The sequence below is a fragment of the Pediculus humanus genome, genomic scaffold (genome assembly GCF_000006295.1).
Source record: "Pediculus humanus corporis 1103172108202 genomic scaffold, whole genome shotgun sequence".
Taxonomy (NCBI): domain Eukaryota; kingdom Metazoa; phylum Arthropoda; class Insecta; order Psocodea; family Pediculidae; genus Pediculus; species Pediculus humanus.
Genome location: NW_002987772.1, coordinates 47,051 through 47,968, shown reverse-complemented (window position 1 = coordinate 47,968; position 918 = coordinate 47,051).

Genomic DNA, 918 nt, shown 5'->3' with positions numbered 1-918 from the left:
AATGAATTGGAATTTTTTGTTTTTAGTCTGACTAATATCGGAATAATTAAAATTAATTAGGCTAGACTAGTCAGGATAATTTTAATCGAAGGTTTTATACGGTGACCGTCATTGCGTTGGGTATAAAGACACAACAACAACAACAACAAGAAGAAGAAGATAAACATGATAAGAGTAAGACAAAACATGTTTGTTTGTTTGTTATGAAAAATTGTTCAAGAACTAATTATGGAACGATTCGATATGTTACCTCGAACACGACAGTACTGACAACTTAAAAAAATTAAAATTCGCACGATTCGTTGATGGTTGGTTGCCTGGCTATCAATCATTTTTAGTCATAGTAATCACAAGAGAATCGTTTCTAGTTTAAAAAAAAACAAACGTGAAATACAAAACCAAATCAAAAAGAAGAGCTACCAACATTACGATTCGCATAAGGAACGATAAAAAAAAATATGGCACAACACCTCGAGAGATCGATAAAAAAAAAAAATTTCCCCCCCGCTTATGATTATAAACAGAAACAAAAAGAGTAAAAGATAACGAGGAAACGAGAAAATGGGGCCCCATGAGAAGGATACAATGTGTAATACAAGAGCCGTAAACACCCATGGGACAGGGACGGGGACACACACACACACACGCAGACACGCATACACACGCCTCCATTCCCTTAACGTGGCGGTGGCGGTGGTGGTAGATGGTATCAATTACACCTCTTAATTTTCCTCTTTTTATTTTTTAAATGTCGAAATGACACAACTGATTTTAAACGTGGAAGCAGAACGTTGCAACAGCAACAGCATCAGTCGGATATCCGAATTTTATACCATTTGTAAATCGATACCTTGGACGTGGGGTATATATTTTACACTCTCTCGTTAAACTAATTCATTATTCGAAAGGGTATAAATT